We start from the raw sequence: 19040 nt of genomic DNA on the forward strand, positions 1-19040 counted from the left end.
TAGTTCTGTCAATATGTCAGGTAGGGGACCAGGATCGGAATGTTGGCTTCTATATAATATAAGGAGGTGTTGAATCATGTACATACTAGCTAATCGCTGTTCGTCGGGGGTGAGATTCAAAAACGTGTGTGCTAACGCATCATCACTGTATTTCTCAGAACTGTCAGCCCATTGTACTGCTGACCTGGCTAATTCTTGTTCATCCATAGAATCAAGCATATGATACCCCCTTCGATCTCGGAGTAATTTATCAGCAGCCTGGAATAGGTGTTCAGGAGACCTTGTATTTAACATAGGGACTTGAAAATTTCTGTTACATTCTGGATGTATCGGACGTATTGGATCATTAAAGCATCTGGTTTTATTAAAAGATCTTCCTTTACCTACATAAGCCATCGTTTCTAATTGTCCTGTGAGCATTTCTAATTCTTCCTCCTCCTCTGATTCAGTTTTGTCTGCCTCTAATCTGTCTTTATGTATTCGTTCTACTTCTTTGCGGATCTTTCTGTTCATAACTACTATACACGTTTGTTTATCATGTTTCCCGTCTGATATATTCTGACCCCATCTGGTAAGTATTTGCATTTCATCCTGATCTACCCCAGGCCTGTCTTGGTTTCTGATCACGCAGTTTATGAAGAAGCGTAACAGTTGTCTCTGTATATCCACTTTCTGGTATTCCATGGCTTCGTTAATACTTTCAGGGCCTCGCCCCGATTGGACAAAGTGATATATATTGTCTAGATGTGTAATCATTCCTGGTAGCGTCGTTAGATACATTGTAGCTCGTCGTATACGTAGTGATGACAGCAGCATTCTGTCATGTTTACCAGGCACTGGATCATATCTACAATCCACGAGAGGTTCCTTAAACATGTCAGGTGTTGTTAGTTGGGGTGTACGTTGGTACGCTAAATCTCTAAGGGATAATTTATTTCCTCGCGGTGGCGTGGCAAAAATTGCTGTCGCACCTCCTGTTGCACCGTCTGAGGTGCTAGGCATGAAAGGATTTGTTGGATGTAAGGTAGAAACTGTGGATGCAGGAAAAACGGTAGAAACAGATAGACCTGTGGGATTGTGCGGAGGAGTTTGTTGTTGTTGAGGCAGAGACGAATGATCTTGGCGTTGAGCACCATCGGCAGGCGGTGCGTGTGGTGGGACATTAACATATTCGGGGGCTACATCGTCTAAATAGGAAGAAAGAAAAACATCCTTTGCGGTCTTGGGGTGTGCTTTTATCGGGAGTAATGGAGGTGGCAGATCTTTCGGTATTTCCGGGGTGGCCTTAGGTAAACCTTCGGCCAGGAGAGGATACATACCATTCATAAGAGTGTTTCGTTGTCTGTCTACTTGTTCTACTTTTACTCGGGTACCTTCCTCAATTAATATGTTTTCTCGGGCTTTGTTTGAATTCTCCCTACTTTTCTCTTCTTGTCTGAGCGCTTTCTCCGTGCGTCTATGCGATTCTTTACGCCATAATTCAATGGCATCTTTCTGTGACTGTCTGGCTTTCTTTTTCCATAATTCTTCTTCTACTCTCATGATGCAATCTGCATCCCATGTCCCAGCTGCGGGCCATCTCTGATTCTCTACTAAATCCTTGGTGTAGTCCACCCATAAATCAAGATATAATACGGCATCTAGACCATGTTTATGGTACATAAAGTACCCTGGAGTGTCTCTAGGTGGAATGGGGACTGCTTCTTCGAGTACCCCTTTTCTAGTTTTGATCTGTCTTAATTTTGAAAAGAACGACATCTTAAACCTTGCTACTTGATTTTGAACACAATTAATACAATAAATACAATAATGGACACACATTCATACCACAATTTTGAAAACATATTGAGACATTTAACATTTAATATTTAACGAACAATGAGAATTAGAAGAAACTAGTTACTGACATAACACTAATACCAGATAATACTGGATTATGTACAAGACATACTAGATATACTGCTAAACAGTACAGATACACTGCTGAAACAGTGCAGACCGGGTCTGTGTACCCAAACCCGTCTTGACCGGCACAAACCAATGTGCACGTCTAAACGCCTCCCCAGCAACGGTACTCACCGGGTAGCACGGAACGGAAGGCCTCGGAACGGAACTGAACTGGACTGGACCCAACTGGACTCGACTCGACTCGGAACTTCGGAACCTGGTGGGCCTCTGTATACCTCGGATCTTGCTCTCTCAGCTAGGCTCTGGTCGGGATACTTCGCACTTCTCACCGCCTCGTCTGGGTGTTGATCGCAGCCTCAGTCACTCCCGCTTGGCCGGAGGGAGATACAGGAAATCCTGTGGGTACGCGTAGTTGTCCGTCCAGCTGTGGCAGGAGACCGGGCCTGCAACGCACCTCCGGCGCGTGAGATGAGAAAGTGTCCCTGTTCGGGCGCCAATTTATGTGGTAAATATTTAATTACCGATACTATTTTTGATGCGGTTAAATCTAATAAGAATAACTCAGTAAAATAAGAGGCAGAATCCGTGGTATTAGAGGTTCTGAAAAGGACTTTATTCCTTACAAAGGAATGATAGTTCGAACTATGGTTATCATATTCCATCACCACGAAGGTTCAGGAAGAGATAGAACAACACATTATTGACAAGTAATGATATATATACGAAAAGCATTTACATTGAAACAGATGCAGGAGGCGTAACAGCTGATAACACAGATAAGAATATACATACGTAATAGAAAAGGTGGAACAATAGGCGTAAACTAGAAACGTCATTTAAGATGATATCATAAGTGGGTGGAGTCATAAGAGATTCTTGCAATGTCAGCAGAAATACTTTGGCAGAGATGCGCGCGCAGCCGCATGACGCATGATTGACGTGTGACTAGAGGGTGAAGGGAACTTGACATTTAGCTCTACATGTGGAGACAGAAGTCTGGGGGGTCAGGTCAACCTAATCCCAAATCATATCTAATATCTGGTGTTTAAAGAACTGTATTATCCAAAAGGAAAGGTCTCTCGGGCAAAATCTATTCTATACTGACTGTTAGTGCGTGTACAAGCGTCTACGTGTCTACATGAGATGCGTGGGGCATGGGCCTTCCATGGTAACAGGAGCTATGAATTACTTGCATGAAGACAGTGAGGCCGGGCCCTTTGCTCTGTAGCTGAAGGGATGTTTACCTAAACTGCTTAGACAGGAATGCATTGGATGAGGAGCGAAGCAGATAACTTGAAGGCTGAATAGAGTCTTTGGCAAGCAACGGGCTGAGCCGGGCACCGTTAGCCGCGCAGGGAGTAGGACAAAGTTCATGGATACAGATGCAAGCTCAGGCTGGAGCTTTCAGAGGCAGGAAAGCAGGAAAAGACTTGATGGCAGAATTCAGGGCCTACTCGCCTGAACTGCAAAATGGAATAAGTGAGCCATATAAAGTCGGTGGCCATTCATACTTAGGAATAGAATATCCGACCCATTCATGGCGGATCTGAAAGAGGACATGTTGACGGTGGACGCACATGCGTTTGCGTCTTCATAACTGGAACTGGAGGGAACATACATGTACTTGTAGCATATACATGGAGCCGTTGGGGTCTAAGATAGGGGACATAACTGATCACAAAATTCATATTTCCTCACACTACTAAATTTCGAAATATTGAAAGATGTATTAGAAATCAATGACTGTAAAGCAGGAAGGGACAGATCCGTGTGGTTATCCCAATTGGGGTAAGCGCCCAGATCCGGCACAGAAGGTGACTTTAGTTGTTTAGAAGTGGCCAATCCGAAACAGGTGGTTCGGAAGATGGTTGAATTTAAATACAACATATGATTTGGTACAAGACAGGCACGATGCAAAGCTTCAGTTCCCTGAACCTGCCACGGTTTGGAACCCCAAACCGATTTAAGATCAATAGTAGCCTTCCATAGATCATAACCTTTGATTGATAACTCCTCCATAAAGGACTTAGAATAAAGTAACTTGGTGTGTGTGAGTCTAACCTTTGTGGCAGACTCAGACATAACCTTAAAATAAAAGGATGCCGGGTCGGAAACACTGAAATCAGTAAAATAGTATACTTATCAACTAATGTAGGTGAACTGCCGAAAGAGGGAGTGGGACAGTGTTCCCATTGGGTAAAATTTACAAAATTACGAAAACTGTTTGCTTTATGCAGAAAGTGATTGCCATAATGTTGAAAACAATATTGTTCCGCATAATTAGCCGCATTTTCATATAAATCTTCAGCATCAAAAGCGGCATAATATTTCAAATCTGAAAACAGTGCTTCAATGGCGTGAACATCCCAATCATCAGAACGTATGTTTTGCTTAACCATATCACCCATAGAAACACGAAATACATTAGGTACAATATTTTCTTTAGGTGTTTGGAGTAATATCTGTGGTGGAAACATAAAGAGATGGAATATATACGTTAGTTATTTATTTGAGTAAAGATAAATTAGTGTTTTAGTTTAATTTGGCAGTTTAGTTAGAAAATAATATTTACTTACGTTTTTAGAATAGTAGTAGGATGTAGGTTTCTTCTGTTTAGCAGAGTTTCTTCTTCGTTCAATGCTTTGGTTTAAGGCATAGTAGAAGACTTGTTTTAATTGGTTTATATAGTGGTTTTAAATTGATTCTTGAATGTTATTGGTTGTTTTCTGTATGTGGCCTTTCTATTGGATGGTTTGTTTTTTTTATAGTTAATTGGTTTCCTTTTATGGAAAATGCTAAGTAAGAGTATATTTAGTTTTAAAGGAGGAGAGTTTTAAATCATTATATATAAAAAGATTGTTTATAATGTGTAGTGAGTGTTTTTTAAATGTGTTCGAAATGCCAATGTGATAATTATTTCAGTGTATTTTTATTATGTTGTTAAATATTGAGATCGCTATAAATGTTATGTTTATGTTTAAGTAGAATCTCATTTGAAAAATGTATGTTTTGGGAAATTATTGTCTTTATGTTGTTTAAAATATTGGTTTTATTAGTGTTAGAAATGTCGATATATTTAAAAAAAACAATATTATTGATGTCTATATTTTGGTTATCGATATTTGTGACATGTGTCATATTTATTTACTCATGTCGATATTTAGTATTGCGATATTTATGTGTGCGATTTTTGTGTGATCGATATAATTGTATTACGATATTGTAGTGTCGATATTAGTGTCGTTTTTTAAATAAGTATACAATGTCGATATTTTTGATGTCGATATATTTGATGCGATATTTGTGTAGTTCGATAATGTGTCTGTCGATAATATGTCAGAGATCCATGCGTATCGCTTCCTGTAGTGGTAGTGCTGATTCGATTGATGGATGGCTGCTGGGATGATCATCCCTGGTTGTGTAATCTCTGAAGTGATTTGTTAAAAAAAGGGCCCAACCTTCTTCACTTATGTTTGCACTACCTTGCCCGCTTCCGCCTACTAGTCCCCTATTCACAAGTGACCAAAATAACTTTTAGTTGGAGTTCTTACTTGCGTGTACTAGCTTTAGCCAGAAATGGCCGGCCATTTTTTGTTTGTCCCTGTGAATAGATGACCTGAATGCTTTTTGAGCTTGCTTGTAGTTGTGAAATAAATTGGTGTTTCCTGGGCTTTTCCTAGCATGGCGTAGGGCCAAGTTTCTTTGATATTTTAGCTTTTTGGTTTCTAATGAGATGTGAGATTGTATGGTGGTTTGCAGGTTACAACGCATGTACGCAAATTCCCTGATTAATTGGTTTGCTAAGACCTCCCATCCATCGATGACAGCAGAGTCATCTTCGCTCAATAGACAAAAAAGAGATCTACATTTACATCTACACTTTTCCATTATTATGGGGATGGAACGGTTCGTCCATTTCATTCTCTTTAAGTTCTGTGTGTAACTGCCGGATAGCGTGTGTGCGATTGCCAAGTGACGGACAACGTTGAAGGATAGAGTTATTATTTGGGGGTGATGGTCACTCTCCCCTTGCGTTGTGATGCAGTAGCTCTAAATCAGGGGGTGCATTTTGTTACTGACTAACGTAAAATCTTGAAATAAGTGGGTGCGGCTGTTAGTTCTTGTCCAAGCAGGCGGAGTGTCCGTGGGGATGCGCCTATTCAATACAGTGTAGACCACACTGCTGGATTTGAGAACGGTATATTCGCCCAGTTTGGTCAGACTGTTACCTGTGGGAATTGATTGTACGGCAAGGTGTAAGGGAACCACTGGGGATGCATCGCCGAGGTCTTCGGATGGGTTTTGGAAGAGGTTTATATTGAAGTCTCTGGAAATTAGGCAAGGTATGCTACCATATTCACTTAATAGGTTGCATACGATTTCGATCAGACGATCCAGTTTGAATTTTTTCTCGGTGGTACCAGGAGAGATGTAAACATTAACCAGGAGTGACTGTCTCTCCGAGTTGGGGATTCTAGCTCCAATGCCGGCAATCCAGTCTTCGTCAAATTGTAGCTATTTAATGTGTAGATACAGTTTACTAGTAGCGTAGATCGAGAGGCCATTTCGCAGTCTGCTGTACCAGCACTGTCTTATGGCAGTGGACATGAATTCCAAATAGCCTTCTATGGGAATGCTAGTCGCCGACCAAGTTTCCTGAAGGAGTATGATGTCATATTTTTTTTTAATTCAAGTGTGTCTAGGGATGGAGATTTCGTAGAAAATCCATTGATGTTCCAGGAACATATTGTTATTGCAGGATCAATATTATTTCAGCCATTCCGGCTCCAAAACAGGGCTGCTGGTGGCTATGACCAATCGGCTCCTATTGTGGCTTGTGAGTAGACTACTCGCTCGTCGTTACCAACTGGTATTATTAAACTATTAGTTTGATTCAGGGTTGTATCGTTTTTTTATACACTTGGCTTGGTATTCTGTGTATGAGCTGGATGTAGTTCATGTGTGTCATCAGCACATGCCACTGAGCTTTGTGGACACCATTGTCAAATGCTTGTGACATTCCACCAACTGCTGCCACACTTGATTGGACTGTGCCCGTGGTCAGTTGCCGTGTTGCTCCCTTGTTGTGGTACCTAGTGATATCCAAAGTGGGATTTCCATTGTGGGTCAGTCTATGTGGCTCAAGCTAATTCCCTGAGACATTTGTTACCTTATCACTTATTTTGGTATTGTCCGATGTAACCTCTCTAAACATGTATTTGTATTCCTGGACATGACATTGTGGTCACTAACAGTGATCATTTTGCAGATGAGTAATTTTACCATGTGGAAAACATTATGACCTCCCAAGGATTGAACACTTTAATAAACATGTGCTTATACTTCTAAGAGTGTGTTGGACTAAATATTTGATGTACTTATGTGGATAAGTTCTGATTATGCCAAATCCATGCATTGACAATTTGGCACAACTTACAATTGGGGATACACAAGATGTGTAGATCATTGTTTGCTACATGTGAATGATGCAACATGAACAACTGGATATGTACAAAGTGTATTTATTATAGTGCATTTTGAGACTTAAGTACAGAACATTTACAGTGCAATGGTGAACACACAGGGTTAAATTTGTCAGTGGTGGTGGATGAAATCATTGTAGTAGCAGACAGTGTCTGAAGGCCTGAGTCCAACAAACTCCTGCCTTTCAAGATGGCATGCAGGCAGGAAAAATCAACAAAGTCAACGTCTTTCACACAAAGGAGACATCAGGGGCAACTCTTTTTCCTGGGTTGGGTTGGTTCCTTGCCACCAGAATCTTCTGCATCCTTTTTGGGACATCCCTAATTACTTTTGCAGGGGGATCCACTACTGCAGGCTCTAAGGTGTCTGAGGACTCGTCCTCTGGCAGGGCTTCTATTCCTGTGGCAGCAGCTGATGTTAGCCAGATATACAGAGGCCACAGGAATGGGTGGGGTGGAGCCCTGCAGTGGGTGGTATTGACGTCCCTCAGCAACCGAGTGAGCTGGCCTTGGCTCAGGCTGCACCCTATCACTGGCCCCTACATCCTCAGTGAGAATGGTGTCAGTGCTCACCTTCGGAGCTGGGCCTGCAACTGGGGTGCAGGCAGTGCTTAATTTGTGCCAGTGGTTTCCAGTGGGGGGCACCGGCACTTATTCTTGCGGGTCGGCACTTATTTTTCTGCATCAGGCATTTACTGGGAGAAAAAGACATGTATGGGAAACACCATGGAAGAGAAAAACAAAAAAGCGTTAAAAAGGGAGAAAGCAGAAAGCTGCAAGAGTGAGCTGATGGGCAGGAAGTGGCTGTAAATGGATTAAAGAAGCTTGAGATGGCTTTAGGTTTACGCTGGCTCAGTGCTTGCACATTTAAGTGCAGTAGCAACGTTTTTCAAAGGAGAGTTTTGGGCACCGGCACATTTTTATTTTCAAATTAATCACTGGATGCAGGTGATGTTGCTGCTCAGTGCAGTAGTCAGCTGTGATGTTGCTACGAAGGTGGGAAGTGTGATTGTGGGCCCAGTGTGACTCACTTGCTCTGCCTGCCCAGGCTGTCCAGAAGTGCCAGTTTGGTCCTCCAAGTCCATCTGTGCAGGAGATTCAGCATCACTGGAGTGTTGATCCTGGGTTTGAGCTGGAGTTTGGTCATCATCTTCCGTCTCAGCAGATGTTGTGTGTGATCCACCTGTTGAAATATAGTAGATTGTCATAGTTGTAAGTCTGCTATGTACTTGTGGGGTGTGTGTGTATGTTTGTGTGTGTGTGTGTTGTGAGTTGATGGCTGTCTTCTTTCCCTCTCTCTCAAATGACGTTTTTGTGTGGGGCTGATCATGGTCTGGGGTAGGGTGTATTTTATACTTTCAAATGTGGGCGTGTTCACCTGTAAAATGATCATCAGCTGTGTCGTTTTGTTGACATTCCATTTGACATAGTTTGGCTGTTTGGCAGTAGCAGCGGTGCGGGGGTCGATCGCTGCGGTGTGACCGAAGATTCCGACTGCTAGTACATCAGTCTCATCATGATCTGCTCGTCGACTGCTAGTACATCAGTCTCATCATAATCTGCTCGTCGGTTGGACCACTGTGCTTTCGGCATCGGAAGCCCCATCGGAACACTTGCCGACCGCCGGGGTCCATGCAGAGAGCTTTCCGACAGCAGCAGTCGGACTTTGCCATTGCATGCCTCATAATCGGGCAGAGTATATTCTGCGGCCTTGGCGGTCAGAACTGATCCACAGACATGGCGGTCGGATGCACAGTCCAACCGGCATCGTAATAAGCCCCAATGTATATCTCTCTCTCTGTTTCTCTCTCTCTCTCCTTTATCTCTCTTCGCTCCTTTTTCACTCCACTTCCGGTTCCTTCACTTGCCATTCTCTGATGTGTGTTGAAAAAGATTGTAGCAATCAGATTAGTGTCCATTTTTATGGGCTTTACTTGCTGTATTCAAACCGAATTCACCCTCCTTTTCTCTCTTTGTATGTCTCCCTTTCTCTTTCACCCTATCTGTCCAGCAGTCTCTCTTTCTTTCTCTTGCTCTCATTTTATCTTTTGCACCATCTCTACCCTTGTCATCAGTCTCTCTCTTTCTGTTTTTCTATCTCCCATTCAATGCCTCTTCTACACTCTCTGTCAGACTCATTAAGGGGAGAGGGTTTGTAGGGCGGGAGCATTGGGGCACTCGGCACAGGGTAAGCAGTTCAAAATGGGTCTCAACCATGGGGGCTAAGGTTGTTTGCCTCTGATCGCCCTGGGCCCGTCCTACTTTGGCTGTGCAAAGCGCGGTTTTGGGGCCCTTTTACTCTGTGCGCTAAGCTATTATCACAAATGCGATGGATCTTTGCCATGTGTATGGCAAGTGAAGGAGTAAATAAATATTTTAGATTCCAACTAAAATAACAGTTTCAAGTTCTGTAAAGATCGAGAGTTGTATTTTCGCTTCAAGGGTTTTTATTCCTCAATTAAGTGATTAGTAAAGATCTTTCTTTATTTTAAGCCTTATTCGGTTAATCCATAGATCAATAGTTTACAGAAATCTCATCAAAAGAAATATTGGTTACAGTAGAGCATCATTAAATTCAAAAGCATTTAAGCGTGTTCCATGAAGGAAAAATTCCATGATATTAAGGTTTTATTTCATGTCTTAGGGGGAGATTTAGAAGCCCCTTGCGTGACTTTTGCGCTGCAGTTGACGCAACAGCGGCGCAAACAATGCGGCCTATTTACAACGTGACGCATCTAGGGAGATGCGTCACATTGTAAAGCCCTGCGTCACATTACACCTGCGTCAGGTATAATGTATGCAGAGTGGGCGTTCCCACGCAGGAAGGCCTCGTAAAAGTGACGCAGTGAAATCTTCACTGCGCCACTTTTAGGACACCACTGCATCAAAACCTTACGCCTGCTTCCAGCAGGCATAAGGAATGACGCAGTGTAGTGGGAATAGGCCTTAACACGCATTGCTGGAGTTGCGTCGTGCTTGCGACACGACTTCAGCAAATGCGTGACTTTTCCGCCAACAGATGCGTCAGAATTTCTGACGCATCTGTCAATCCTTGCGCCATAGTGCGCCGTATTGTAAATACGGCGCATCTACGGTGGCGCAAGGGTTTCTAAGGGTGGCACGGGGAAAGTGACGCATCTGTACAGATGCGTCACTTTCTTGTAAATCTACCGCTTAGATTTTATTAACCCGTAAAGAGTTCCAAATGAGGAAAAGAGCGAAATCAGAGGAGCATAACTTTCAAATCAAATTGGAATAGTAGAACTCCCCATAAAGAGTAGTTCATAGACTCAGCCAAGTCCTTCAGTCAATCCAAATTTTCAGTAGCAATCTGTTAAAAATAAGTAGAGTGAAAAGGGGAAAACAGTAGCAGCAGCAACTACCACTGTCAAGGGTCTAGGGACTATGGGACTATAGGAAAAGCCGGCAAAATCTGCCCTCTAGTCCCTCTAGTCCACCTCGTCTCTCAATCTAGTCTTCTACCTACCTAGGAACACGCGCTAATATAAAGTAGAGAAAACATTTTCAAAACATTGTATCTGACTTCCTCTTCCACAAGTCAATGAGAGGGCAGGAATCTTTGGTAAACCAGTTAATCTCCTTCAATCTCACAGAAACAAGGGCAAATTATACTATTTTATTGTTAGCTACAGATCATCCTACAAGTTAGATTCTAGAATCACCAGACGCTTCCTCATACGCTTCTCATCTATATCGATCTTCTATATCTCCACTTGTTTCATTGCAAAAACAAAGAAGCACTAACTAAAAGACAGAAATATCTGTTAGTAAAACATTCCTCTATATTAAAATGACAATCGTTTTTTAAAATGCAAGCTTATCTGTTCAATGATTATATGAATCATAAGAAAAGAGGAAGTTCATGACATTCAACTAAGAAATGTTGCATTATAAAATAATACATTTTGTTAAACTAGAGAATTCTGCAGTTGTGACTACATTTCTAAACTGTTGTCCAACACTGTAGTGCCTGGCACCACAAGGGTTTGTTAAAAGAACCCTCACACACCAACCTAGTTGGTGTCATGCTTCATCATCCGGTTCCCAGCTGAGTAGCCGAATGCTACTCAGCTGTGCTGCGACACATGATTACAGTGGAGCTGGTTTTTTTTTTTGTGCAAGTGTGATGAAGTGGTGGTTTAAAAATACCTCTGGGACTCTAACTGATAATTACTTTATTCCCAGTGGTCCAGAGTATGTTTAAAAACGAAGAGTGGATAGCGTATAAAAATTATTAACTGTGTCTTAGTTATATGCTGGTCTACATGTTTCAGCCCTTGGTAAAAGTTAATGGGAGCTTTCTTCAGGACCTCTCTCACAAAGAATTAAATAGTGAAAGTGGAAAAAAGTGACAAAAGTGAGTGATAAAAAGTTTAAACCGCGTGTGTATGCATTTTTAGCACATGCGCTAAGGTCTGCTATGTATGCTTAGTGGACTAAAACTAATTTGGGTCCACTACTGTGTATGTACTTGAAAAAGAAAGTGAGACAATACAATACAGTACATCATAATAACACATAAAATATGCAACCTGTAATATATTGTATGCCACATCCTTGACTCATTTCATATATATCGTAGTGGTGGTTGCTAGAGCACTCAGTGTCAGGTAAACGTGTAGTGCCATTCGTACACAAATCATGCATTCAAATACAATAAGTAAAATCACATGCATGTGAAAGTGCTATTCAAGGTGCTGAGATGAAATAAAGTGTTAATCTGCGTGAAAAGTGATGAGCAGGAAAACACGTGGATTACTAGTAGGCTGCGTTTTGCTAGTCTTAGACGGCGGTCAAGAAACCGCGTGTTGCCCGTTGAGACGCGCCGTGCAAACTTAGCTTTATCACTATTGTTGGTGATAGGCAGGGTCCATGTGATTTGTATAGACCAATGGGTATGTTGCCCTTGTTACAGACACTAAAGTTGATATTTATGTTATTTACGAAAATACAGTTTTGATCTGGTCCTGGAGGGGTGAGCCCATATTGGCAAACACTATGGAGGAATAGAGAAAATATCGTTAGTCCCGTAGTTTGTGGCTGATGCATAGTTAAAAGGAAGATGGTTGATGCATTTTTTAAAAAGAGGGCATGCGGGGATATTGAAAACATGGTTGCCGCATTAATACTAGTTACGCATAATGGTAAGGTCTTACTTCATCAAGGTGCTCGCCCGCCTACTCCGGTCTCCTCGGGATCAGGATGTTTCCCATGACGGCGACCGGAGGTGGTATTTAAGTTGGATTGCTGCGGGAGACTCCCAGGTGTCTACGTAACACGTAGGGACGTCCTCTAAGCGTGCGGCGTGAAAAAGACTAGACTGTTGTCCTAAGTATCGTGGCGTGTAAACAACACGTCTTATGGGCGTCAGATTTTCATCTATGGGGCACGGGAATTTTTCACCGAATTGTGGTGTTTCAAATGTTCGCACTTAATCTGAACAGTTTAAATGGCCACAGCAATGTGAAATTAATAAAACGAAAAAAAATAAAAAATGAAAAAAATCCTTTTACTGTTGGTTGCTAGATTGCATGTTTAGTTGTATAGACACCGGGGAGAATATAGTCATTTTCCTTGTACAGCATGTGAGACTGCTGTGTGGTGTATTTTTACGGGTGTTTGTAAGGGAATTGATGTATCCTAACTTGGAGCGTGTTACCTCTCAGTGAGGTTGGCAAGGTTCTCTGTTAGAGAGTTGCCTCTCAGTCAAGTTGGCACGGTTATCTGTTTGAGTGGACAAGGTCATCTGTTTAGACTATTCCTCGGAATATTATCATTTAGATGGTGGAGGTGAGTGGACAGACGGTATATCCATCTTTGCTCTTTTTCCAAAAGCTGTTGCTGTGCGTTGTTGGAGTTAAGGTCTAGATGGTCGATAATGAACCACTCCATGTCGTTTGTTGGGTGACCCATCTCAAGGAAGTGATTTGTCATGCGCTATGTGTTGCATTTACACTGAATGTTACTTCTGTGTTCGCAGATGCGTGTCTTTACTCTGCGACTGGTCATGCCTATATACCTCAGGTCGCAGGGGCATGTGATGAGGTATATCACATTGGTGGTATTACAATTTGTGTGTTTCCGTATCTCCCACACCTTCCCTGGTTCTAGATTTAGAGTTTTTGTAGACTTCATCAAGTGACACACACTGCAATCACCACATGAGTAGTGTCCAGTCACTTTAGGGAGTTCCCATGCGTTGCGTATCGTGTTGATTTCTTTAGTGTTTTGTTGTGGTCTAGTGGAGACCAAATTGTCTTTTAGGCTTCTCCCTTTTCGATATGAGGACAAGGGTTTTCCCACTGCTGGTTGCCTGAGTTCAATATCTTCCAGTGATTTTGGATACTTTGTTAGACTCTGCGTTGAAAGTGGTCACACAGGTGAGCGGGATGATTGGTTCAGTTGGCGTTTTTGTTCCAGTAGTGCCTCCCTGTTCTGGTTACATGCCCTTTTCTTTGCTCTTTCAGTGATCCTTTTTGTGAATAGCCTCTTTGTTTCAGTTTAGAGGATAAAATCTGGGCTTACGTTTTTGAATATGGTACAGTTTTAAAATGGTTCTTAACCTGGTCCTGGCAGACCTCTCCCCAGTCCTGACGTCAATTAATTTACACTTGCAAACTTTCTGCATGCTGATGATTTGGTTTTGTTCAGCCGTACCAAGGTGGGGATGCAGCGCCTTTTGCACGCCACCCACGACAACTCAACAAAAGACAATCTGACAATCAACACCAAGAAAACCAAAATCATGAACTGCTGCAGAAGAACAGGCAATAAAATATGCTTGTTCCTCAACTCTGCAACGGTTGAAGCAGTCATCGAATAAACAGGCGCGGCCAGTGCAGGTAAGAGCGGTGCAGAGGAGGGAAACTTACATTTCTAATTTTTTTATTTTATTTAAGTTTCCCTCGTCCTCGTATGTCGACTAACCCACAACTGCTCTTGCCTGCACAGGTAACGCCTGCGAATACAAATACCTTGGTTGAGCATTCGACAACAAAGGAACCTTCAAACCATACAGTGAGGAAATAAAGAAGAACGGGCTTGCCCCGGCAGGGGCCCTCAGCGTACTTTTTAGAAACAGAATGGGCCATCGTTCCGCCCCATCTTGGAAGTTTCTAGGGTGAAGATTGTTCCAACTTTGGCACATGAAAGCTAAGCCGTACTAGGGAGGGTCTCAATCACTCTGGACATATCTGTTAGTAAAACCTATAGGGGAATTTTCCAACTACCCAGATACACCTCTGCCACCCAGATATGGCTAGAACTTGGTATGGCCAAACAAGATTTAGCCAGAAGAGCAGCATTCGTTAACATGTGCAACAGGATCTAGTCAGCCGAAAGAGATAACACATCTGTCTTGAAGTCAATAAACCCCATTCAGCAGCAGGAAAATATTTCAAAGATTTCATCGATCAGCTCTGGCTAGCTCAGTCATGGTCTGTAATGCCCACCATCCATGTGTTCAAAGGGCCAACAAGCAAAATGTGGAAACAGGCTTTCCAGGGAGCCGTGCCCATGCTTGGATGATCTTAAATAGTTATACACTGTTTAAACCACAACCATACTTGGGGGAAGCCTTCAGCAGCAGGATCAAGGCAGCCTTCTCGAAACATCACCTTGGTGTCCTCCTGCGAATACGCATGCAGCACCCTGGCAAAGGGCAGCAGGAGAAGCTCCCTGTAGGCTGAGCCGTCAACTAAAGGAAAACATGATCCACACCTTCTGCCTTTGTAAGTTCACTCTAGATTTGTGCCGTCGCTGGCTCAGGGTTCTCTGGTACCAGACCGGGGTCCGCTCTTGCAGGCAAAAAATAAAAGCATGTTTAAACTCTGGTGACCCTCAAGCAATCACCCGAAGAGTAAATATGTACAGGGAGTTGACCATGACTTAACGAAAGCACATTATCAATCTGTACAGCTCACGCAGCAGTGACCGCACATCCACACCAGGCACTGGGCTAGAGCCCCTTGCCCTTAAACACTGCTCTGGACTTGAGTTTCTGGTTATTTCAGCACTTGGACTCCAGCATCATTTGCACAGGTCTCCCCTTGCACAATGCACTTTTCCCCCTCCAAAACCTGAATCCTAATTGCCTCAGGCAGCGCTAACCGTCAGCGTTTCGTTTACAGGTTACACCGCCTCTTGGTACCTGCATACAGCAGGATTCAGTCTTACAGTAGAGATGCTTATTCATGAGCCTTGAGAAATTCTCTTTTGATTATTTTAACAAACTCTATTTGTCACTGTTATTCATATTGTAATGATTGTAATTAATCTAATACTAAAGCTTTTACTACTACTTTAAAACAGTCCTATTATTTGCTGTTAAACTGGTCCCAGATGTCAAACTAGGCTCATTTACTGGACAGCAACTGCCTAACAATTATGGGTGCTATAACAGGGCCTCCCGTTTCGGGCACCAGGTCTGTGTGCGCTGCGCTGGAGCAATGACACACACATACAGAGAACTATAGTGTGAGCCAAATGACCCTGTGTGGTCTTTGCCCGTTTTTTAGGTCTCGCCTGAGCTATCGCGTAAGCGATGCTCTGCGAGACTGATTGATAGGGCTCCAAAAAGTGCTACCAGGCCAGCCTAGACCTACAGTGCATGTGCGCGGGCGCGCGTGCCGTGCTTGACGCGATTACTTTCACTTTCGCGGCCGCTTTGATGTTTGATCGCGATTGCAATCACTTTCGCTACCGCACGGCCGCTTGTCTTAATTAATTTTAATTTTTCAATGTTGCCTTTACTTTATTGTTATTGTTCACCACCTCACCTCTGCACCACCCTCTGTTTCCTCTACCTCCTCTCTCACAACCTTAAGCCTTACTCACAATATTTTTCTGTCATTTACTCTTTGTACCTCCTCTAATGCAGTTCTCACTCTCTGCCTCACCACTGTATCCTTTGTGCATATCTCTGTCACCAGTGTACCTCTGCTGCTTCTCAGCACTCTCCACTCTTTGACTGTATGAACCACTCCTCTTTCTCTACCTGACGTCTGTCCCTCTACTTAATCTCACTACAAACAAATCTCCCCTTCACCTTTGTCTTTCACTGTTTTCTTTTCCTGGCCTGTCTTTCTACACCTCACTTCTCATTTTTCGCCTACACACTCATATTTACCATGCAGCTCCCTATGCTTCTGTCCTATCCTCACATTCCTACCTCCCTCGAACTCCTCCTTCAGTGCACCCACCTCCTCCCTACATTTTGTTTTCTCTAACTCACTCTAATTTTAGCTTGCTCTAAAATCTTAGCATCTATTTCTCTGCCTATCTGTATCTTTCTTGCGACATCACCTTTTTCTTCACCTTGTCTCCTTACTTCACCTTGTCTCCTTACTTCACCTTGTCTCCTTACTTCAACTTGTCTCCTTACTTCACCTGTCTGCTCTTTCTAGCTCCCGTCTCTGCTTCTCTTCTGATTCTCTATACTCCTTTTACCCAAATCCTCCCATTTTTCTTACTCAGAAGGGGAGGAGGTCACTGTATAGGCAGAAGTTTACTCCTAGAAAGAGGCAGGACAAAGTAGGGGAGGAGAATGAGAAAATGGTCAGATTTCACCTCACTGAATAGTGGAAATCTTTCGAGCAGGCCTTTGAACTTACTGTTGCAGCAAGATTTGATGTTTGATCTCGATTGCGATCACTTTTGCGGCCGCCCGGCTGCTTGTCTTAATTAATTTAAATTTTTCAATGTTGCCTTTACTTTATTGTGACCGCAATATATCGTGGTCGCTTTAGTCATGCTCTGAATGGAAGACTACTTTATTTAGAACATACATCTCCTTTATTTTTTCTTTTTTTTTACCGGCTTCGCTTTAGTCTTTCTATTCAAGACGTGGCTCCGTCCCTATAGCCACGCCAATACCGGAAAACGCACACTATTTTAAGGGCAGTGTGGGAGTTCATTTCCTTCGGCACCCTAGACGTTGGTTCTCGGTCGTTCAGGTAAGCATTACGATGCGCTCTTCATTCCCTTTCGCATTCTACTTCCCTGACCTCGCTTTAACACTATCATTCGCTCGCAACGAAACCGTAGCGCTGTCCTTAAAATTTTAACTAATTGCGTTTTGTTCTTATTTTTTGAATTGATACACGACATAATGTGCCGCGCCCACTGATATCTTAAATGAAAGCAAGGACAGAGAAGCGGCTATACGCGCTTCCAATGCGCTTTTCTCCCCCAACTCTAATGTGCCTTATACTAGGCCTGGGCTAAAATTTCGTTCCGTTCGCGGAAATTGCGATAATTTGACATTTTCGCGTTCCGCGGAAAGCGTGAAAATGTCAAAATTTCCGCATTCCGCAGCTTTGCGATAAATTGGTTCTTGCTCGCGCTGTAAAATAATACATTCTCGCGCGCGCGATCGCCTTACCTGAATCCCTGCGTTCGCCGACAAGTTTTCTTGATCCAGTCGTGCTCTCCATGAGATGTTGTATTGTTTTTAGCCATTTGCGCTGTCTCGCGAGAGTTCGCGCCCGCAGTGACGTCATGCGTCGCGCGACCACGTCTTTCTTCTCGCGATCATGCACCGCGAGACAACTGAAAACAAGATGGCCGCGCCCGCGAGCAACCGCATGGGTAAGTTGGCGAGCCGCAACCATGCAGAAAATCTCGCGAACATGCGGGAAAAAAACTTCCGCATCTTTGCGATATTTCCGCGTGTTTGCGATAATTTTTAACATTTTCGCGATAATTTGCGAAAGTGGATTTCGCAAATTCCGCCCACCCCTACCTTATACGTGATGTAACACGCTGCGCCAAACGGGAACAGCATTAATTGGCATTACTGTCTTCACATTTTGACAAGGGAAGTGGCCATACACGCCTCACCGTATTTAACCCATTGCTTTACATGGTTTCGTTATATATTATTTTATGATTAATATCTATTTTGACATTTACGTGGTGTAACCCACAGCCCATACTATGACCAATATTGAATGCCTTTTTTATTTCCATGATAGTAACCACAGCGCATCCTTGGCATTGTAATCATTACCTATTTGCTTTATGGACATATATGCGATTTTAGGCACTACACCTACTGTGAGCAGCTTTCTCTGGCCTTTCTTTTAATCCCATGATACGGGCCACAGCGCTCCCAGGACATTACAATCTATTACAATTGTTTGAGGCGGAATTTACTTTTCTATAGCCATTTTCATTTAGACACCTGCATGATTGCTTTTTAGGTCTCGCCTGAGCTATCGCGTAAGCGATGCTCTGCAAGACCTTTGGTAGGTGGGTTTAGAACGTGTTACCCACATTTTTGTGCTGGCGACAAGCTACAGTGCACGATGGCATGCACGCGCACAGCTGCTCCCCGCATTCCCCTCTACCTTCTCGCCCAGCCATCTGCCTTTCCTGCGCCAGCCTTCAGCACCATACCCCTCCCCCCGCTGCTGCGCGCGCATCCCTAGCGTGCGTCATCGCGATCACTTTCGCTTTTAGAGTGATCGCGATGAGGGATTGTCAGTGTGTAAGTGCTTTCACTTTAGCCACGACGGGCGCTCGCGCACGCACCACCCCTCCCCTGCAACGTCTCCATTAATTGAAAACATATGTGCTTTCACTCCATTCAGACTCCAAAAACTACACACACAACTTTCCGCTGAGTCA

Source organism: Triturus cristatus, chromosome 6, assembly GCF_964204655.1.
Source record: "Triturus cristatus chromosome 6, aTriCri1.1, whole genome shotgun sequence".
In the NCBI taxonomy this organism is placed as follows: Eukaryota; Metazoa; Chordata; class Amphibia; order Caudata; family Salamandridae; genus Triturus; species Triturus cristatus.